The sequence below is a fragment of the Cryptomeria japonica genome, chromosome 7 (assembly GCF_030272615.1).
Source record: "Cryptomeria japonica chromosome 7, Sugi_1.0, whole genome shotgun sequence".
NCBI lineage: Eukaryota > Viridiplantae > Streptophyta > Pinopsida > Cupressales > Cupressaceae > Cryptomeria > Cryptomeria japonica.
The window spans coordinates 195,357,722-195,381,647 of NC_081411.1; the positions used below are offsets into that span (position 1 = coordinate 195,357,722).

The following is a 23,926-nucleotide window of genomic DNA, read 5'->3' on the forward strand; positions in this document are numbered from 1 at the left end:
TTCTAGGTTTCTGGAATAGTTCTTGTGCTTACCAGTTGGTTTTCCTTCATTACTGATGCAATTCTTGGCGTGTGGATGCACCTTGGGTCTTGTCTGATGTAATTTGGCGTGGCCGACCTTCCTACTGAACCGCATCACTTGGTTGTTATTTTCCGGAAAAAAAAATTAAATCTTAGGGCCGACCTAATTACATGTTTCATTTTCTTGCATTGGTGAATGTAATCTTTTGTGGCCGACCCGGATATGTTATGGTGGGTATAAATATGATATGTAATCATTTGTAGGGACAGAGGAAGTAGAACTTAGAATAAGGATTGAGATTCGCATGTTGTGATCTGATTGATCTTTGGAGTCTCTTAGGTTGTTTCTAGCTTGTAGCCTGCATGTAACCGATTAACTACCAGATGTTCTTTGATGATAATCTGATGATTACCAAATGATGATCTGTTCATATGAATTTGTTATGTTTTCTTACTGCTTTTGTTGTGTTACCCTTGCTGCATAAATCAGTTGACTCTTTTGAGGGTTTTCACCGGTTATGGCTACATCAATATAGTATAAATATTATAGTTGATTATTTGGATGATTATTTAATATTTATTCGTATTGGTTGATTAATGATAATTGAGCTTAATTTATTTGATTAATACTTTGTTGATTTATTTGTGCCTTGATATTTATTTTATTGGTTAAGTGATTTATTGTTTAGTTGATTATTTATTTATTTATTGGGTTCTAATGTTTATTATATTTTTTATTTAATTTAGTTGATTTAATGATTTATCATTTATTTATTTATCATTGGGAGTGATTATTAGTATTAAATAAATATTATCCCTATTATTACATGGTTAGTGGGAATATCATATATTTCACCTACCCCATCATGCAACTAAATATTATTTGCCTCAAAGTTATGTTTGGATAGGAATATTTTATAATTTAATCAAATATTTTGATTGGTCAACTTTTTCTTATGTTTTGAGTTTTGATTTTTATTAATGTGGGCTTCCTAAGCATTCACGAGGGGGTTGACTTCCTGGAGATTGCTCAAAAATATTTTGAAGGATTCTTGCTTGTGTTGTGATTTTAGACTTTGCATTTGGAGCTTGCTGGATTTGGCACTTCTCTTCGTCAAATTTCTTTTGCCATTGCTTCATTTTCTAGGTCGGTTTCTGGATGCCCTATTCTCAATTTTGTTTCACGAAAAGACTGTTTGGGGAGATTTGGGAATGAACAATCATTTCATTTTTCATTAAATCTGAAAGAATAATTTGGGAAAAGATTTATATATGATTTTATTAATCTGAGTGTGTATTGCTAGGAAAAGCAATTTTGGTATGTGTTATTGATTTGAAAATTCCCTGTGAATGCAATGTGGTTTGATTGGGAGTTATTTGAGGGGTATTAGCCTTGTGTATCGTGTTTTAGGATCTCTTTGTATCATTTGTTCTTCCGATTGAAAATTTTAGAAGGGGTTGTGTTTGTGTCTTGGATTTTGCAATGTATTGCCTGCAAATGTTGATTAAATGTTGTATATGGGCCTCATTGGCCTTAGTAAAGCTTTGGTTTGATTTTATTTTGGCTTTTCGAACTTTCTGGGTTGATTTTATGGCCTTATGAAGTCAATGTTCAATTCTAGGCAAGTTTGAGTTGCTCAAGGTTCCGTTTTTTAGTTTTTTGCATGCTAATACAAAAGCACCACTTTGGGTGACAAAAGTGCCACTTCAAAGAACAAAAGCGCAACTTTGGGCTATAATAACACCATTTGAGTGTCAATGGGTTTTTAGTCAGTTTTAGCCTTCCAAAGTTGGTTTTTTCGATTGGTTTTGACTCTAGAAGCCTTGTTTTGATGTATTTGAGGTTTTGGGGCACTATACTATTCATATTTGATGTATTTGAATTTTTTTGAGCTTCAACAAGAAGTTTTGTATTTGTCTGTTGAGTTTTTGCAATGTTACTCTAACAAGTTGAGTGAATCCTTATTGTTTGAGGATAGATTATTGTTGCTCCAACGAGAGGATACGTTGTGCCTCGTTGTAGAGGATTATGTGGATCTATTAATATTATGTTTTGCCCCTATTTATGTGTATTTATCCTTCTTGAGGCTTTTTGAATATTGTTGTAATTAGGCATTGTCTGCTAGATGGCTTGATTTTGATGTTTATGGCTATCATTTATGCTTTTGGAAAAATGTTCATGTGATGTTATTGTTATGTTCACCCTAACGTTTTGGTCCATGAATAGGGAGTGTTCTCTTGCATGTGTAGGACCGGTGTCGAGAGCAATAGGCTTCCAAGAGGTTCCTTGAGAGGATGTTTGGGGTCTACACATGTCATGGGACCACATGAAGAGTTTATGATTAATTGCAAGTGAGAACCATAATATTTGTTTAGTGACTTTGGGTAATTGGAAATTCACTTAATCAAGATAATGAACATGTTGTTTTGTGCCCCATCATAGCCCTTGAATGATGACTCAGGATGAGCGTGTAAGACCGTTGGAGCGGTAAACCGATCTCCCTTAATTGGCTCCAAGATGGAGATGGTTCCTCATGTCTATCAAGGTGTGGCATGGCCCCTTCTTTGTGAGGATAGAATGTAACGATACTCTTCCCTACATGTGTCCATTATCCTTATGCCTTCGTTGTTGATTATGCCTCTAGAAGTTTATTGATTTATGATTAGTCTTGTGATGTGATGTAATTCAATGTTATGGTTGTTGTTATTGTAGTTGTCATGTTGAGTCCCTTGGTTGTTAGGTGTCAACGTAAGTCTTGAGTGTGAGTTGGAACCCCCTGTCATCTCCTAGCACAGGGGGTGGTTCCTACTTGGTTCCACATGGTCGAGTGATTTGATGCCTTCTTCCATTGGGATGTTCTTCATTGGATGCTTGCGTGCATGGATTTATATTATCTCATCATGTCAATGAATCTTGGAGAATATCCTATATAATTGGAATTGATATCATGTGCCTTGTATCTCAAGAAAGATGTAATATTAAAGAAGACTATGAAATTAGTATCTTGTGAACATATGTATTAGGACTTGTAGCAGGTTGATTTCAGAATAAGATGTATTGGATGTGTTTGTTGTAAATGGATATTCAATGTGTATGTAATTCTAGATTAGAAAAGAATTAAATGATTAAGTGATACGATTAGATTATCTTGTATATATCATGCGGATGGTAGTGGATGTGTTAACGATCATGTATACTTTAATCGAAAGATGTTATCCTTAATGTTAGTTATCCTTAGAGTATCAAAAAGAATGAGTAGTTGTAAGTTTAAATGAACTCTATGATTCTTCCTTATGTGGAGCTAATTTCTATGTATAGAGATAGTATATTGAATCATGATGACATTGAAAATATTAAAGAGATTATGCACTTGTACCATGTATTCTTTTGTGATAGGAAGTGATGATGAGGTACTCAAGGTTATGATCTTGTAATGGAATAAGATGTTGTATTTAATGTATTATACATGTTGTAAGAATGTTCATTAGGTAGAGAAGAGATAGAGATCTATATGGAATAAGATTTGCAATGGTTAGCTATGTGTGTCCTTATAAGTAGAAATGGTGCTATTAGATAATCTTGTTATAAGTAATCTCATTTGGAAAGTAGCTAGCATTTGTTGTGTAGACTCGTTTATGTTTGAGTATACATTATTTTGATGGGATGTATGATTAAACTAATGAAGGAAAAAAAATATTATAATTGCTTATATGTTGATAGTGCTATTTGGATTCATAATGAGTTAGATGGTTAATGAGAAATGGGGAATTAGGAACACTTGGAATTGGTGTTTTCAAATGAACTAAGAGAGTTAAGGGGAATATGATAGGATAAGTGTTTGAAAATTTATGATTCTCATGATGAGATATAGTAATGTAATTGTTATAACAAATACTAATGGTATTATTATATTGACGTGTTATGTGTTATTGCTAGTAAGTAATGACGTTAAAGTACCCTAGGGAATGAATGAATAGATGAATGGATGAATGAGTATAGGTATGCATTGAGATGTTAATTGCTATAATGTTTTTTCTACTTGCAATGCAAGAGGTTATGGTTATCTTCATGATGTTTTATGCATTCTTGTGAACTTGATCTATGATTTGAACTTATGTTAGTTTACTATGTTGCATCAATAGATGTTCTTTAAAAAACAAATTTCTCTCTTTGTTGGCTAGTTTAGTTATTTTCTCTAGGGTATTTTGGCGAGCATAACATGTTTAATATTAAAAACTAGTTTTCGAGGGAGAGAGAAAAATAGATACAAATTGATTCCAAAAAAAAAATCAAAAAATATATTTAGAATCTACATACAAAATGTCACAAATCACTAATTTACATCATCTATAGTTTCCTTATGGTTTAGCAGTAATAGGTGTTTGAATGTTAAATTTTTTTCCAAAATGTTTGTTTTAATATCAAAGTTGGCTAAAAAGTGTCACCATCTATTGTGGGATCAACCCAATTTGTGTTCACCTTTCACATACATGTCTATCCTAGCATTTGCAGTAGCAACATCTAATAGGAATCATTTATACTTTAATGATTGCTCATACTCAATTTGAGAGCTTTGAACATCATTCATTACAAGTCATAAGCCTTTTCTATACTTCTACATTTTGTAAACAAGTCCACTTTTGTAGTTACAACTAAAATATTGACAAAATTAACCTTGGTGGAAATATGTTGATTCGATGCTTTTGACATTGCATTGATTATAAATTTCAAGCTTCATATCTCCCAATGGCATTTGCTTTAAAGTTCTTAAGTGTTTTCAATGTTCTTATGATTCATTAAATAAAGCTTACAAAGTTAGGATATGTTCCAGAGTGCTTCATTGATCCAAGGTTTTGAGACCAACCAAACAAAAAAGGTTTTGAAGTTAAGATTTTGGAGCGACCAAGTAGACATGAGGTTAGAAAATAGAATTTTTGAGTACTGGAGTATTTTAAACCATTGGGAGGTTCAAAAGTTCAAATTTTGAAACATCAAAGCTGAAAGTTAGAAATTTTAACTTCCAAACGCAAAAATTAGAACTTCAGAACATTGGAGCATAGGTGAGGTTTAAAAGTTTAACTTTTCAAACTATCATAACTTTTGATTAATAGGGTCTGACCTTGAAAATTTAAGCATGGACTTGTGAGGATTGAATGACCACAACCCAAAAGTCTTTTCTCATGACACAAACTCAAGAACCATATTTTGACATTTTCTAGATAGAGGGTGACAAAAATTGAAGCATTAAAATCTCACAAACAATGAAGTGGGTTTTCACGAAACTTTGCCACATTGCTGAAAATGGTAACAAGAACATGCTCATAAGAAGGTTTGGCTTGATGTTTTACGATTTTTGAAATTTAATTGTTTTTGCATTTAAATCATTATGAGAGATCATTGTGGGGCTTAAATGAGTGGCACATGAGGCTTTTTAAATCATTGTACCTGAGACTAAAATTGAGCTAGATTGCCTCTTCAAAACTCCTAGATAGGCCAGACATTAGTTTTAGTACCAAAGTTTTAAAATTTAAAAGTTTAAAAAGTAGGGCAACGAGCTCAATTCTATGTTTGATAACATCTCTTCTATTTGATGAAAGACAAAAAAGACTATGCCAAAAACTTGAGATCAATTTTCTAACACCATTTTTAATCTTGTTAAAATGCAAAGATACACACATCATTGCCCAATTCTCTTTTGTAGTACTATCATCCAAAATCTCTCATTTTCACATATCTTGTTAGTACTTAAGCCGATTTCAATTGAAAATGAACAAATTAGTCATTTTATATGGATTTGTGAATTTGCAATATATATCAACATCACTCTTTTTAAAATGTTCTTATTGACTGATCGAGATTATTTTCCAGTGAAATACAAACCTTTTCCTAATATTTTCAACAATATCTTTTTTAGATGTTTTTTCTTCTTTTTTTTGTGAAATCCACACCAAACAATTGTAATGCCTCTTTTAGATTGTTACTAAGAAGAATATTTGATAATAGTTGGAATTGACGAATTGTGTCACGATTTTCATAATAAGCCACAAATATTTCCTTTGAAATTCTATTCAATGACCTTTTAATAATTAGACTAGGTTCAACATAAAATTTCAATCTCTATATTCATTTCAAATAAATGATCTATATTTCTATAAGAATTTTTTTTTCACTTCTTTAATAAAATTCATATGCATATCCATACTAGAAGGAATACTAACCACTTGCCAACATCAAAATATCGATGGACTTCCTCTCTAGCATCCATTGTTTGCGTTTGAGCTTCCTCCTTAACATCAACTATGTGTTCTTCAACCTCCTCTGCTTCATTATCTAAATTAGACTCAACTTGTATTTCAATTGTTGTATTTTGATATATATATATATATATATATATATATATATAAGGGACACATGGCTGTATACATATAAAATTCTAATTTTCAGGTTCAAAATAAAATTAATGTATTTTAATTAATTTAAAATCATTATCTATAAGCTCTTGAACATGTATATAGCTCAAATTCCATTTTTCCATAAATAGGAGCCAAAATCACTATAAAGTTTTAAAATTGGTTAAAAAAACAAATTTAACATATGTAAGATTTAACTCCTATCTATATATTTTGTAGCATAAAATATAGGTGCACGTTTTTTATTACAAAAAAAGCAGAATTAAGGAGGGCATTTGGCAATTTACAAAGCCAAAGGCGAACGAAATTAAAAAGACCAAGAGGGGAGCAAATCCCAAAAGAACAAAGTCGGACAAGCAAAACTGGCCTGTAAAACCATCAACAACCCAACCCAAATCAAGAGGGGGCAGAAAAACCCAAAACTTGACCAGGGGGGGCTTGGGAAAGGGGGTTAGATTTTCCTTTCCTCCTACAACAAACAACCGTCCATGCAACACTATCATTAGGGACTTTCAAAGAAGAATCAAGCGGGGAAGTCCCTGCAAGGTCGCTGCCAGACTGCTGATGCAAAGCGGCAACAAGTTGTTGCAGCGGAGCAACAGCAAGAGAACCAACACCAGGAGCAAAGTGAAGGTGAGGAGTAGGAGCAACAGGTGCAAGAGCCAAGGGGGGAAAGATCCGCCACAACAGTAATATCAACCAAGCCTTCATCAACAGTAAGGGGCATCTCATCCTGATGAATTAACCGAAACAGAATCTGAAGCATTAATCATCAAGTGGTCTTCCGTAGCATCTTTCCACCAAGTAGCAGCACCCTTGCGACAAGACAAAGAATAGTCAGAAGCAAGGTGGCCCGTTGAGAAGCACCTTCGACAACGAAAAGGGAGGCCCTCATAATCTAGCGATTGGGTCCAAGGCCTATCTCCAACCATAAGAACCACATCCCTAGGGAGGCCCAGAGATAAATCAACATCAATTAAAAGGCGAGCAAATGTAGAATGACCCATGGAGAACATGGCATTGTCAACCTTCAAGAAGCTGCCAATGGAGTTATCGATGGCCTCAAAACAAGAATGTTCCCAAAAATGGAGGGGGAGATTGGGCAAGCAGACCCAAACCGGACGAACAAAGAGGGATTCCGTAAGGGGGTTGAAGGAAGGAGTCCAGGGCTTGATAGAGAGGGAGTGATCCCCCCAAGTCCAAAGGTTTCCCAAAATCAAATCACGCTCAAAAGTAAAGGTAAAGGAGGCAACAAAAAACCCCTTAGCACAAGGGAAAAGTTCAATGCCATAAGAAACAAGGGGCTTCCAAGAATCACTCACCCAGCGATGCAGGTTTGGGAGGGAAAGCCAAAACCCATTAAATCTGCAGATCGGGGCGCTACATTGGTAGAAGTCAACATTCTCCATAACCTCTCGGCCACAGACCACAGCAGGAGAGGTCTTGGCACAAGGGAGAGGACGAACACCCTTAGAAGGTTGGGCAGCAGATTTAGTCACACGGGCAAAGCTACGCCTTCCAACAAAGGACTTAGGCAAAGCATCTTCACCCCGAGCATCACCCGCAGCAACAACAAGGGCCTCAAAATCCAAAGTTGGGTCAGCACCAACCATGGGGGACCCAATCCGAAACCCCTGCACAGAGGGCGTGGGTGAAAGTGAAGGTGAAAGGGAGCCACCGTCAACAACCATAGGAGGAGGGAGACCAGTGCCTTGCAAACCACCAACGGTAGAGGCAGAGGGACAAGAGGCATCCACATCGCCCACTAGGGCAAGGTCGCCAGCAGGTGATGCTGAGAAAGAGTCGAGCGAGGGCCATCCGCCACCAGGTAATGTTAGTTTAAAGTGACTTCGTCATTAAATTAAAAATTATTTAAATTAAATAGATAACATGCAATCTATGTATATAATAATCAATTCCATGTTGGAAGGAAAATATAAGACACTTGGACATGCGGTAGAAGAAAACCTCCATACAATTACATGATCATATTCAAGTCTATAATCGTATAATGCTTTTAGAATATCAAGGATGAATGGATGATCCACATTATGAAATATTTGATGTGTAGATTCCATACATTTAAAAATATAAAATATAATACACATGAATATTAACCGTTGTGATAATTACTTAAAAGGATTCATTATATAATAAACTTTCTTGATTAAAGTATACTTGGGTAGGAGGTTAGGAGTTCAAAGATATATATGGTGAACTACAAGTATAATCAAAAACCCTAATTTTAAAATGTATATTTTAGGTAAATAACAAAAGAAAAAAAATGTAAAAATCAAGAGGGAAACTTGAAAATAAATTTGATTATTTAAATTTACTATAAATGCACAAATCAATAAGTTTCACAAAAAAGGAGATTGTACAAATCCCATTTTTAGAGTAATTTTCTACTATATATGAAGACAAGTCTAATGGAAACATTAGAAAACTTTAACAATAAATTCCAGTGATGTTCTAGAAACATATTCATCTATAGGTTCTTTTCCTTCCTTTAAAATTTTGCATACATTTATTGTTTATGAAATTTAATATTACCATGATGGTTTTCAATTGCATACAACACCATTACATCACTACTTAAGAATGACCAAATCTAGATATTTCAAGGTTAGAAGGCCCTTGTTGAACCATGTCATTATTCCCTTTAATACATGTTGTGCCATATTGAATCATCGTATACTTAAATGTTCATTGTGCCTAATGTATTTGATTAAAGTAACTAATTGTGAAATGATGTTGAAACCAACTTAGTTCTATAAGAGTTTTTGTATTATGTTTCTATAATGAGGTAATGTTTATACTAGTTCTTATATGTGTATTTTAGAATGATGTTGAAACCAACTTAGTTCTATAAGAGTTTTTGTATTATGTTTCTATAACGAGGTAATGTTTATACTAGTTCTTATATGTGCATTTTAGCTTGAATGCTTTATGTTAATTGAATAATACCATACTCTCTTTTTTAGATGTTAATTACGATGTGAGGCGAGTTAAATAAGAAATTTGGTAGGATGTGGTGTTAGATTAAATTTCAAGCTCTTCTTCCTAATCTTCGATGAGATGTCCCATGAGATTATAATTGTTTGAATAAGGGTTTCAATAGAAGATAGTTATAAGATCTAGGCATAAGACACATTAATAGAAGATGATTTTGGATCCAAAGATTATTTATTTATCTAAGTCCATGTTGGAAATGTATATGAACAATGATAAAAATTATAGGAAAGAAAATTGTGACAAGAAAATGTAAAGCAAACAAAAAGAATAAAGCCATTTTAATGCTCTATCCTTCAGTTTATTCAAAATTTGCTAGAATCAAATAATTTATATCATCATTTAAATGTTCATAACTAGCAATTAAAATGGTGTAGTTGGATATTATAATCATCGACATTTGAATAGCTAACGGGTATAATCATAGGATCAATATAACATTGCCACACAAAATATGAGCCAACCAAACATGAGATATACAAAGATATTTCATCGTGCATGACATCAAATCATGTCATGAAAGAAGGGATATGTGGTCTAAAAAAGGAACGACTTCATAGACGTAAGACCATCATAATATATGAAAGAAAGATCATCACTTTGAGATACAATAATATCAAGTGTAAGAACAAATGCATTTCAACATATGCCTATATCTAAATTTGTGTGTGTATATATATATAAACATTGTGAAACAAAATGCAACCACTAGATATTAGTCATACAAATCTATATTTAAAATAAAATAGAATTTTATTCTCTATAATCAAAAAGTTATGTGTTTCAACAAAAAACGTCAATTTTAAATAATATTATTTACTATTAAAAAACAAATTAAAAGTTACATAAAAAATACAAGATTTATTTCCATTTTTAAAAAATACATATTTAGAATCTACAGACAAAATCCCACAAATCACTAGTTCATGTCATCTTCAAATTCCTGGTTTAGGTGTGTCAAAACTGAAGATTTAGTTGAAAATGTTTATTTCAATGTCATATGTTAGCCAAAATGTAGGCTCATTATTGTAGGAATTGCCTCAAAGTTACATAAATTCAAACAATTAGGTTTGAATAAAGAAAATAATTGTTTAAAAAATTGAAGGCTACAAATTATTTAAAAAAATTGAATGCCACAAAATATTTACTTTTAGCATTTTAATTTTGTCAGTATTTCTCAAAAATGAGATTAGGTTGCATAGTTGACATATTAATAGTGCCTAGCATACTAAATTAACTCCATCCATACAAAATGAAGCATGGGGTAGTTGCAAAACTAATGGAAATGTGAGTCAATCTTTTCATAGGCTCAACATATGACATTTAATGTAATTGTTATTAACAAATATCGAAGTATGTGTTGTTAGCTAATCTAAAAAAACCTTCTATTTTTCCTCATTTATGAATTGCAAAACATTACTCAACACGTAGATTTATTTCTAAAATCTGGAGGAGGTTGGGGGAAAGGAGGTCAAGTCGTGGAGGTTGTTGGATAACACTCTCAAGTGAAAGGAGGCCAAAGCATTTTGTATCCTCTATTCTCCTTCAAATTGGGGTTTTACGACAATTCTCTACTTCTTCATTTTTTAGACTATCTTCCACAATCTTTTTAACTCTTATTAAGGATGCAGAATTTGACTTCATGCCTAACAATTGCATTGCTTGCAAGTTTCTAAGCCTTTCAAGGAATCCATTGCTCAATTACACACATACTTGTGTCTTTGACAAGCAAAATCATGGTCAAAAACTATTTTGATACTGAAATGTGTGTCAAGAATTGTAAAGGTTTTGTAACAAATTATAATGACTCCCATTTTTGTAGAAAATGCCTCAACAATGAAGTTGAATAAGTTGCATGATGAACCAAAGACTCTGGAGGGTATCAATTTCATGAGTTGAAGGCCATAATGACCTGAAGGATTTATCGAATTGTGTTAGCTTCTTCCATACATTATTTTTAACAAATTGTACTTGATTTGTTTAGATAATTTAATTATGGACTTATGTAATAGCTATGTAATAAGCTAAGGTTATATTAATTATACAGATATATCTATGTATTATTAATATTTTGCAATGACAATGTGTTCTTGATCAATGGTACCAGTTGGGTTTCTTACAAGTATTGTGAGTTTCAATTATGGATATATTTTGAGATTCTCATTTTTTTACATGAAGACCTTGCTCAATATTGTGATCTTTGTTAACTAATATACCATAGTTAAATGGTTCAAGTTCAATCCATGTTTAACATGGTAAATCCCAAACAACCCAGCAACTCGAATTACATTATGTTTATTTCAATAACACTCCATTGAAATGTATTAGATTGCAATATGCTTTATAGTTATCCTTTGGGGAAACAATAAATGAAACATGCAAGGCTTAAATCAAAGGGACAAATTGGAATGTTTTACTAATGAATCAAAGTTCATATTGTAGTGATTTAGTAATTTTCGGATAAAACGCAAACTCCCAAGATGGTCTTATTTGGTGTCTTTTTTGCACGGGACATTAATTGCCTAACCCTTTTTTAATAAAGTCCATCATAATTGCAATGACCCTATATTAAACATTAATCAATTTATTGAGCAATAAAGGTTGTCTATTTACGGAGGGTTTTGCATGTATCCAAGTCTATCTACTCTTCTAAGTACATTTTAATATGGTTAAACATTGACTACATTGTAAACACTAAGACAAGTTGCCAACCCACGGTAGAAGGAATTATAACCAATGGCCTACAAAATTGTTCAGGTATGATAATTGGTAGGCTTGACCTTGTAATGTTGTTGATTTTATATCAAGCATGTCAAAATTTAGATAATCTTCATATTCAATTTGAAAAATGGCATTGAACCTTGCCATAAAGATTCACATTTGATCCAAGCCTTAAGAAGTATGTCTCTTTCGCAGGCATCTAATGCAAAGTGATTCTTAGAAGCATTAGATTATTGTTACTCCCTTTGCTTATGGATTGTGGCTGAAAATTGAAGGACATCTAGATGTTCATATGGGAAAGGGGCTCAAATTCATGACAAAGTTTAGAAGATAAATTCCATGTAGATCTTCTTAGTTGCCACACTTGTTTGGGATTAATGTAAAGCACATGTTCATGTCTCAATCCATCCAAAAAAAAATCTTCCATCCACAAAACATATTATAGCATTAAAACATATTTCACTCTAACGTTTTTCATCCAAGCGAATTAGGATATGTTATTTCCTTTAAGGTCACAGCGTAAGTATTCCTCCTTCCATTATGAATTGCTCTCCTATCATACTGGCATGATCATCCTAACAACATATGACATTCATCCATTGACATAATATCACACAACACCTCAACATTGTATGGTACTATATGAAATTTCATCAAACATTGCTCACTTACCAATATCTTATGATTATCTTGGATCCATCCAATCCATTATGGGTTTGATTGATTTTTCTTTAATTTTTCCTAAGATGGAGACAAATAAATAATCAGATCTACTCACAAGAATACCTCAAAATTATTTATAGGTTTTACCAAACCCTAGACGTCCACAGATGGCAACGCTAGGTTTCCAAAATGACTGCAAAATAGTCCGCCAAACTGCTCCTTGACAGTTGTCCCACAAAGTGATCATAAATGGGTAAAAACAATTGAAGATGACCACCAATCTAAGGCTTGTTTGCTATTATCTTCTCCTATTTTGGCCTCCAACCTGATCTATACTTGCAACTCTAAATGATAGTGAGCTAGGGCTTCACAAACTTGAGGTAACTCTATCGAAACACTCTATTTTGCCTAGGGTAAGCTTGTGTGTCACACTGAAAACAAGGAAACTCAAGGTTTTAATTCATCAAGCCAAGTTGTTGTAGCAATAATCAGAATAATTCATCACATAATGCTCTCAAAATGAGCCCTTGGGGTGTTTTATAACTTCAAAAAAGATGAATCAATCTCCACCCTTGATAATCCACCTCTGAATCCAAGGCTCCAAAATAAAAACCTAAAATGTGCACCAATAAGAACTCTTGAAGTTGGAGCCCACCTTGACTTTTGTCATATGTTTTAATTAAGTCACTTCAATACATAAAAGAGGGGACAAATTAAGTCCCTTGGCTAAGCATCACTTAAAATTGCCTAAAAAGACGCGCCCAACTTAAAATAACTTAAGTTGAATCAAAAGATGCACACTCAACTTAAAATAACTTAAGTTGCATCAAAAGATGCGCACTCAACTTAAAATTAGAAATTAGAACAAGCCAAGGACATCTTACCTAATGATGTTCTACATCCTCTTCCTCTTGGGTAATCCAGGTAAAGGGCAACCAAATTACAGGTAAGCGTCTGGATTTGAGTAGCAGATATTACAATTTTCCTCTTCTATTTCTACACAATTGGACTTCTCTCCACCAAATAGCAAAATGACCTTCATCCATGGGAGGCAATTTTGTAAAAGGTATGACATGTTGTCCAAGTGCCTTCTTCAGGCATGATACATGGAGTACATTATGAATCTTGTTGGTAGATTGCAACTCCAACTCATAAGCCACTTCACCAATTCGTTTATGCTTTTCTGCCCCACTCATCTTCAATGAAGATTGTCTATAAGGCTGAAGAGGCACAAATACCAAGTCTCCCACCTCAAAAGACCTCTCAACTCAGTGTCGATCAGCATATTTCTTTTGCTACTCATGTGCAATCTGAATATTCTCCTTGAGTGCTTTGAGGATATCTTGATTTTCTTTAGCCCACTCAAGAGCTTTAGGGGCTCTAGAATCTGAAAAAAAATCAAATCAACAAATGTAAAAGCTCCATACCCATACAAAGCTTTAAAAGGAGTCATGCTAATGCTCATGTGATATGTAGTATTGTAACAAAATTCTACCAAATGTAACCATCTTACCCATGCTTTTTGCCGACCCGAAACATAATTCCTCAAATAGCCTTCAAGCCACTTATTTACAATTTCGACTTGACCATCTTTGTTTGAGGATGATAACTAGTCCTATGATCAAGTTTCGTTCCAACTAGCTTCATCAATTCTTGCCAAAAAGTGCTGATGAATATGCGGTCTCTATCACCTACAATCCTCTTTAGCACTCCATGTAGTATGAAAACTTGCTCAAAAAACAAGCTAGAAATTTTGAAAGGCATAAGCATAAAATGAGCATACTTTGTAAGTCTATCCACTACAACAACAATACAATCCTTACCGTTCACCTTTGGCAGCCCAGTACTAAAATCCATGATATTTGCTCCCATTTTTTATTCGAAATTGGAAGTGGTTATAGCATCCCTACTAGAAAAGATGTTTCAACATTATTTCTTTGGCATTCAAGACATTCTCTCACATGTTTAAGAACATCATCTTTAATTCCCTTCCATGAGAATCTTTCACGAATGCATTTGTATGTCTTCAAATAACCACGGAGACCAACCAGCTGATTGTTATGAACAGCAGCAAGAATTTTATATTTAAATTCACTTTCAAGTACTAGATAGATTTGTTCCTTGTAATAGATGATGTCTTGCAACACCTTATACCTTTCATCATCTATTTTACCATCTAAAATGTCACAAGCATGCTGATTTTCAACATATTTTGCTAATATGTGATCCTTCCAAATGGCTGAAATTTTTGAAAGTGAACAAAATGTAGGATTTCTAGATAATGCATCAGCAACAACATTATTTTTCCCTTTAACAAATTCAATATCAAAATAATACCCTTGCAACTTACTTACCTAGCACTTTTGTCTTTCGTTCAATCATTTTTGTTCCATGAAATCCTTGAGGCCGTTACGATCATTCCTCACTGTGAATCTGCTGCCCACAAGATACTGGAGAAACTTTCAAGTGTGTGCATGATCGCCAACATCTCCTTATCATATGTAGAAAACCTCCTTTCCACTTCATTCAACTTTCATCTTTCATAAGCAATGGGATGCTTGTCTTGCATTAGAACAGCCCCAATGCCAATTCTGGATGCATCACATTCAAGCACAAAAGGTTTTGAGAAATCCAACAAAGCCAAAATGGGACAAGTACTCGTTACCTTCTTAAGATGATCCATGATCCCTCGACACTCGTTTGTCCAAAGAAAAACATCCTTCTTGGTCAAACTTGTCAAAGGAGCGGTTAATGAAGAGAAGCACTTCACAAACCATCTATAATATGTGCATGGACCAATGAAGCCTCTATATTGTGACACGTTCTTCGGTGGTGGCCAATCAAGTATAGCTTGAATATTCTCCCTATGTGCCTTCACCATTCCCAATGACATCCAAGATACAATAGCTCAATCATACCAAACTCACACTTAGAGGCTTTTGCAAAAAGGGAATTAGCTACCAAAATGCTCAATACCTCATCAAAATGCGAAAGATGCTCCTCCCACATTTTGCCATAAACTAGAATGTCATCAAAGTAGACCAACACGAACTTCCGCAAATGCTTGTTGAACACATGGTTCATACAAGATTGGAAAGTAGCTAGAGCATTTGATAATCCAAAGGACATTACCAAATACTCAAAATGTCCATAGTGGCATATGAAAGTTGTTTTGTGCACATCCGACTCTCGAACTCGGATTTGATGGTATCCTGATCGAAGATCTATTTTGGAAAAGTAGACCGCTCCATGTAGCTCATCTAACAACTCATCAATACGCCGAAGAGAATACTTGTACTTGATGGTCTTATTAAGTGCACAATAATTTATGCACATCCTCATAGTACCATCCTTCACCAATACATACATATATATATATAAGACACACATATTCACTAACATATTTTTTCTTATGTATATATATTTATTCACACACATTATTATTATTTCTTTTATTATTTTTATTATTATTTTTTTTATTTTAATTATTATTTATTATTATCTATAATTATAGGTACATACACATACATACATATATGTATGTATATGTGCATACATATAATTTTTTGGTCTTTTCTTTCCTCTCCTTGAATTGTGTAGCCTCTTTCACCTCCCCTCTCCTCTGGTCTTTTTATTTAGTCTTTGTCTACAATCTATAATTTCTCTCTCAGTTGTTCTACTCATCCTGATGATGGTTCGCACAGTGTGACCTGAAACATCGATGCAAAAGTTCTCACATAGTTTAATCCAAAAATCTTGCATAATATCAAGTAATAGAAAAATGACAAAAAATTTTGCAAACTAGGGCACAAAATATCTAAAAAATTATTTGCATAAAAATATTTTCATAACCCAAAATTCTGATCAGATCTGAGAACTGATTTAAAACTAAAAGATAGAGAGTTCTTATTAATGCTGGGTTCCAAAAATTACAACATAAACCCTTATGACTACCCAGAATTTTCAGAAAAGCATTTGACTGATTTCTCTTTAATTTTTCCTGAGATAGAGACAAATAAATAAACAAATCTACTCACAAAAATACCTCAGAATTATTTTTGGGTTTTACCAAACCTTAGACGTCCAGAGATGGCAGCGCTAGGCTTCCAAAATGATTGCAAAACAATCTGCCCAACTACTCCTTGACAGTCATTCCACAAAGTGATCATAAATGGGTAAAATTGACTGAATATGATCACCAATCTAAAACTTGTTCGTTGTTATCTTCATCTGTTTTATAGCCTCTAACCTGATATATATACTTGCAGCTCTGAATGATAGTGAGCTAGGGCTTCACAAACATGAGGTTATTCCGCTGAAACACTCTTTTGTCTAGGGTGAGCCCATGTGTCACACCAAAAACAGGGATACTCAAGGTTTTACCTCGTCAAGCACTCAAAATAATTCATCACATAATGCTCTCAAAATGAGCCCTTAGGGTATTTTATAACAACTTCTAAAAAGATGAATCAATCTCCACCCTTGATAATCCACTTCTTAATCCAAGGCTCCAAAATAAAACCCTAAAATGTGCACCAATAAGAACTCTTGAAGTTGGGGCCCACCTTGGCTTTTGTCACATGTTTTAATTAGGTCACTTAAGTACATAAAAGAGGGGACAACTTAAGTCCCTTGGCTAGGCATCACTTAAAAATTGCCTAAAAAGACGTGTGCAACTTAAAATAACTTAAGTTCACTTAAGTTGCATCAAAAGATGTGCACTCGACTTAAAATTACAAATTAGAACAAGCTGAGGACATCTTACCCAATGATGCTCTACATCCTCTTCCTCTTGGGTAATCCAAGGAAAGGACAGCCAAATTACAACTAAGCGTCTTGATTTGAGTCCCTACAATTTTCCTCTTCTATTTCTATATAATTGGACTTCTCTCTACCAAATAGAAATATGACCCTTCCTCTTAGTTTTAGCATATCCAACCCTATCTAGATCATCAATTTCCTCATACTCAAAATATTCTTCCATATCACTTATACAATTAATCAATTCTTCAAGACTCAAAATACCGGCATAATTAGAAAAAATTTAATTTCCAAGCCTCTTACTAATTTTGGATATGGCTTTCAGCATTTTGATTTGGTCGGACTACTCTTCTAAGGTTTCCTCATTCTAATAGTGAGTTTATGGTTCATCACCATCACTCTTATCCAAAAGTCTAGGTTTTAGACCTCTCCACGTGCCTAGTGTTAGGCCTCTCTACCTATCTTTTACCAGCAACATTTGCCATATCAAGCATTTCCTTTGGTTGCATCTTTCCTTCAAATCCGGTGCAACTACCTCAAGTTGACAATCTAGCTATAAGGTAGCAATTGTCTCACAATCGATGCTCAATGCTCTATTGAGAAACACTTGCAAGTTGCCTCAAGTCAACGATCTATTCACCCTAGTATCTTTCAAAATGCTTCTCATTCTCTAGGATTCGAAACTCACTCTAATACAACTTGATGTAGTCATGAACAGAGGGTCAAAGGACAATTGTCCAACTGTGCAACCTAGAGTTAACACAACAAAAAATATCATGAAGAAAATAGAGATTCTTATTAATTCAAATAACAAAATGATTGCAAACTCCTTAATTGCCTACTATATGCAAATTACTAATTGCCTCACAGGCTGCTACAAACTTATACAAGCTTTACATGTAAACATGAAATTCAAAATAGGTCTCTAACTACTAACTCCTTAACTTATTACTCCTAACTCATCCACGTCAGGCACAAGGTGACCGCAAAACCATTGCTAGATGCAAAACTGTATCCACTATAAAAGAAAAATTATATTTATGTGCTTGAAACCATTTCTGTGATTAACAATTTTAACTTATAATTTATTTGCAATTATGACATATAAATCAAGGAACATGGATACTTACAATTCTATCTGATTCCGTAGGTTGAAAAATGTTCTCTCCAAAGGAATTAAAAGATAAATACCTGCATATGAAAGGGTAACAAAGATTGTCAGAGATATAATTCAAATTACTAATTAGCCTTGGACCAAACATAAATGAATTGACAGATAAAAAATAAGCTCTCAATTTTGGTTTGTGTTATTAAAACACAAGTGAGTAGACTATTCATATGAATTGATAAGCTCCTGTGATAAGCTCCTGTGATAATTTTATAGATACATACAAATTCATAGTAATGTCAGTTTCCCAATCTCTTGGAGGAGCGTCCCATCAGAATTGTTCGAATAAGGGCCTCCTGCAGAGCAAAAATATTTTTATGGTTCAAAAGTTTCACACATTTATGAAAATGAAACCAACATAGAAATTATATTATTCCTCTAAGAGCATTTTCAAATGTAACCAAAATAGTGTGATGTAGGGAGGATTTTACAATTCAACCAAGCGTGCAAGATTTCCAAGTTCCTTTGGATTAGGGCCAGACAAGAGACTTCCTGACATAGATCTGATCAGGCAATCAAGAATTTCAATCATAGACACAAATGACAGAACAACCCTAATCTAATTGAATTGAGATATGCGGGAAAGCATTCTTCCATAAGTGTTACACGTTAACACAATGGTACTCTAGCACTTGAAAAAATTAGAGGACGCACAAATTTATCCAGACAGGCAGGAAACCAAATTCTTTAGATATTGAACTGCTAAGATAATTGTCTGGAAATCTCTGTCAAAGAGAACAATCGATATCTATAAAGAAAAGCATTAGCCCAAATAATAGTCTAATACAAACGTGGATAAATCTATGTAATAAGACAAATGATAAACTGGAAGATTGCCTGACAATTACAAACTTAAACTAGTATTTTGGATTTGTGAACTCAAGGTAAAAGTTAGTTTCCACACAACTGAAAAACAGAACAAACAATAGTTGTTCAATCCACTCCTATATTATTGTGATTATGTAAAAGTGTGGTGACTTCCATCAATATTTTTTATAAAAATCTTACCATCAAACTTATTTGACCATTTCTTTAGCTGGCCTAAACACAGACTATAAAATCCTGAAAATATAATATTGATCACTTACAGTCCCGCAAGGTCTGACAGATCGACTAGCTCTGGTGGATGCGTTCCATTTTGATTTAAGCTTGGATATGTTCTGCAACAAATATTAACAGAATGAATTTCTTCTGTTGTCTCCATAGTCCATACCCAGAATAGATCATATAGCCTATTCAGCACAAACAAATAGTTATAGCTTCCTGTAATATGGAAGTTTAATTTACCCAACATTTCTTCCATATAGATCTTCTAGGGAGATTGTGCTCTGTTACGACCCGATCAAAGAAACTAAATTATCCTCAGCTTCTCAGTGTTTTCAGCTGTCAAAGCAAAAGCAAAGGGTTAGAGATTAAAAATATGAGTCCAAATAAGCGAACTGAAATTCATGTAAATGCAATGAAATTGGCATGTACCTTCATTCTTGTCTCTGAATTCCACCTATGTGTTCAGTTGGGAAGAAGAGACCATATAAAAAGGCGGTGCACAGTAGAGGCCCTAATTTTTCGGTCCACAGTCCACAGCCACCAAAACTAATAAATATTGCCAGTTTCATAATTGACTGGTTAAGGAATACACAATACATAAGTTGTAACAGGCATAGAAAAATCAGGGGAATGCCATCGGAAATGATTTTAAAGACAAAAATTTTAAATAAATTAAGGGCCCGCAAATACCAATAAATCCCTGCAAAAGCATGACAGGGAATCAAATCACATAGAAATGGCGGTCTGCGTTGTGCCTCTTAATATCAGCCGTCAAAAATTAACAAAATTCAACCTCCACAGTTGCAGATCAGCCATAAACCAAAAGTAAGTAAATGAGCAATACCATTTAACACTGGCAGTGATCTTAAGAGGTGGAGTCTGCGAAAACGGTACATAGCCCCTCCGTACCGAACTTACAAAGTCCATAAAACTGCAACTGCACATCATTCGAAATACTCTCTGCAGATTGACCAAGCATAGTAAAAGCTTCCTTCCAATTCCATGATCTCCAAACCCTGTCAATAAAGGACTCTCATCATGAAGCCTCCCAGTTTCATATTCATCCCCCAAACCAAGTCCATACTCTCCAAACCCTGTCAACAAATGGCTCTCATCATGCAGCCTCCGAGTTCCACATTCATCCCCCAAATCCTCACTTGCTACGGCTTTACTTCCCGTTCCGAGTGTCCCATCTAAGCCCTCACTCTCAAGGGTTTAAACCCCAACCCTTGCCTTACAAGTTCTATGATATTCTCCCGGGGTTAGAAGATCTAAACTCTTGCTTCCCAAGATTTAACTTATGTTTCTAGGGTTTGGACCTCCCTTATTAGAGTTTTTATGATGTTCTCCCAGCGTTAGAAGATCCAAACTCTTGCTTCTCAAGATTTAACTTCTTTTTCTAGGGTTTGGACCTCCCTTTTAGAGTTTTACCGTCTTTTCCAAGGGTTTGAGTTTAACTTCTTTTCTTAGAGTTTGAACCTCCAGAACCTTCATTTTCTCGCCCTCTTCCAGACCTTGAAGTTTTAGCATCTTTTACAAGGGTTTGAACATCCAAACCCTTGCTTCTCAGGGCGTTAACTTCTTTTTCTAGGCTTCGATCCCCAAGAACCTTCATTTTCTCGCCCTCTTCCAGAACTTGAAGTTTTACAGTCTTTTCCAGGGGTTTGAACATCCAAACCCTTGCTGCTCAGGGTGTTACTTCTTTTTCTAGGGTTTGAACCTCCAGAACCTTCATTTTCTCGCCCTTTTCCAGAGCTTGAAACTCTCAATCCATGTCTATTGGGGTTTCAATTTCCAAACCTTTGCTTTCTAGGGTTTTAAGTTCGAAGCCCTCATTTCCTACACGTTTCTTCGCGCACAGTTTTTCGAAGCATTCGCTCCTCTTCTAAATATTCAACCTCTGGCAACATTTGAGCCTCTCCTACAGCTTCCGCCACGAAACTGCGACCCAAATAACGGGTAATTCGCAAATTGTCGCCTCTGAAAGAAAAAGATGGCAATCGATTTAGAAAGAATTAAGGCAAAGATCAGAGCAATGAACGCATAATGCGGAAGCCACACCAATTACCCAATTATTCTGTCTTCTTATCTCCTCCATTTTTGAGGATTTCAGATTCTAATTGCGCCAAAATTTAAAAAACACAAAAACTAGGTAGCTAGCAATCGATATTCTTTGTTTCTCTCTGAATGCTTCTACATTTTACTTTATTGTTCGCCAGTGCAGTGATTTCTAAAACATTCCACCAAGTTTCTCTACCCTCCTCTATGTTTTGACATATGCTCGCGCCCTGTTCGCAAGCTTCCATTCCGAAACAAATTGGGAATAAATGTTAATTGACAGCTTCCCAACGGTAACTGTTTTAATGTGAATATTTTATTCGACCGTTTTCCTAAAAAAATATTTTGAATGGTATATTGGAGGTTAGGAAATCACATAGAATGTGAAAAGTCTTACGGCCGGGGTTATTCTGGGTTCAAAATCGACATTTCGTACAGCGTGATAGCAACGTGTTAGTCAATCGCAGCCGTTTATTGCAAAATTGACGGTGTAAAACATGCGATTAACACACGTGTTAGTCAATCCACTGTCGTTTTGAAACCAAAATAGACGCGTCCGTTTATTAGTGATAATTAAAGGAAGTGATTTCAAAATATTAAAATATAAATATAAATAAATTAGAAATTAATTTGAAGCTATAAATAAGAGGAAATGTTTTGACACTATAGGAAATATAAATTGAATGAATGAAAATTAATTTGAAGCTATATATTATAGGAAATGTTTTTACAATATATGAAAGTGATTAACTTAATAAGTTAATTACATTAGTACAAATTAATTTGAAGTTATAAATTATAGAAAATGTTTTTACAATATATAAAAATGATATAGGTGGGAAGCTTTGTTTGGAGAGAGAATGTTGGTATGCTCTACAAGAGGTGAATGGACACTTCATCTTCCTCAGAGTATGTACTTGCATAATGACTAGTTTCCCTTGCTTTCCTGTGTTTCCTCGTGCCACGTCAGTTTGGTCTCTTGGGGGTTGTTTTTGTTTTTTATTGATGTTTTTTTTTCTTTATCTTGTTCTTCGTTGCTCTATTGTTTTGTTTTGGCCTAGCCCCATCTGTCCCCTACTTTGCATATATGAGCCCGTGTCTTATTGACCACTTACACTAGGGTTCAACCCTTTGAACCCTGCCACTGCATTTACTCCATCTGGGGTGAAATGGGAAGTATTAATGATGCACAGATTGACTGGACTTGTAAAGAAGGAAATGATAAAATGGAGAAAGAAGCAATTAATATTGGTAAGGAGTCTCATAAATCGTCCTTCAAAGAAGTTGTTTCAGGAAATATTGTTACTATTTGCACTTCATCTGTTGCCTTCCATGGTAGAATCATGGAACATAACGAAAATGAATCAAGAAGAAATGTGGGGACCTATAGAGATTGACTGCAAGATGGAAGCATCCTCGACAATGGTAACCCTAGAGGGGGAAGAAATGGTAAGTCTCATCTTCCTAGCCTGAAAACCCTATCTTTAACTCTGAATGAAGATATGGTAAAAGTTATTAGGTCTAAGCAATCTACTTAGAAATGTGGCTATTTTCTTTGTTTGCATGGACTCCAATGCTTTGCCATCACGAAAAAAATTTGATGATTGGATGAACAATGTTTGGGGAAAAAAATTAGGGATCGTCTATGTTACATTTTGTTGCATGATATAAAAAGGTCTATTTGTGGTCCTACTAAAAACACATAATATGCAAGAGTGGGTCCTCAACAAAGGATTTTGGAACATGGTTCAGTCCTTGTTTTGTGCTTTTCCCTAGTCTCTAAAGGGTGACCTTGATAAGGTAGTTGCCAGATCTTCCCCTAATTGGCTAGAAGTAAAAGGGGTTCCTCCTGAATTTTGGTCGTTTTTGCCCCAAATTTTGAAGCCAATAGGCAATGTGCTTCAGGTTGAAGATTTGAGGGTTACCCTCACCCATTTGAATGCAAGAATTCTAATTGCCTTCAACCTTGAGGTGGTTATACCTGAAAAGATTTCATTGAATATTGAGGGAGACAATTTCTTCTAGGATATATGTATGCTTGGAAATCTAATGCATGTTTTCATTG

The 23,926-nt window shown here is 34.5% G+C and overlaps 1 long non-coding RNA gene across 6 annotated transcripts in view; it reads right to left on the reverse strand.

Annotated features, from left to right (window-relative positions):
• Positions 1-22,107, reverse strand: part of LOC131056345 (uncharacterized) — a 53,428-nt gene extending 31,321 nt beyond the window's left edge. Inside the window, exons 1-8 of one of the 6 annotated variants that reach the window (XR_009108611.2) lie at positions 20,648-22,107; positions 20,233-20,503; positions 20,044-20,139; positions 19,845-19,916; positions 19,188-19,259; positions 18,981-19,052; positions 18,719-18,779; positions 16,387-16,537 (exon numbers count right to left, since the gene is read on the reverse strand). This is a non-coding gene — a long non-coding RNA (uncharacterized LOC131056345). The other 5 variants (XR_009108608.2, XR_009108609.2, XR_009108613.2 and 2 more) reach the window with 5 other exon arrangements.
• Between the last annotated feature and the right edge of the window lie 1,819 nt (positions 22,108-23,926).